The sequence below is a fragment of the Rattus norvegicus genome, chromosome 3 (genome assembly GCF_036323735.1).
Source record: "Rattus norvegicus strain BN/NHsdMcwi chromosome 3, GRCr8, whole genome shotgun sequence".
Lineage (NCBI taxonomy): Eukaryota > Metazoa > Chordata > Mammalia > Rodentia > Muridae > Rattus > Rattus norvegicus.
The window spans coordinates 74,553,097-74,553,356 of NC_086021.1; positions in this window are offsets into that span (position 1 = coordinate 74,553,097).

Genomic DNA, 260 nt, shown 5'->3' on the forward strand with positions numbered 1-260 from the left:
GTGTGCCGATGAAAGAATGTGTGCTCCTCAAATATGATAAACCTTTCTTCAAAGAAGTCACTGAATGCTGAAATGACTCAGTCCTCCACCATTATCTTCCCACTGGGAGAGTCAGGAAAAAACAAAAGAGCAACAAAGCTCGCAGTTTGGGTCCAGCTTTGGTAGTCAGGTTTCTCATATAAACAAAGGTAGTGTTGGTATATAGAGTTGGGTGGAGCGAAAGGCAGGTTTCTTTTGTAGAGAAAATAAGAGAACCATCT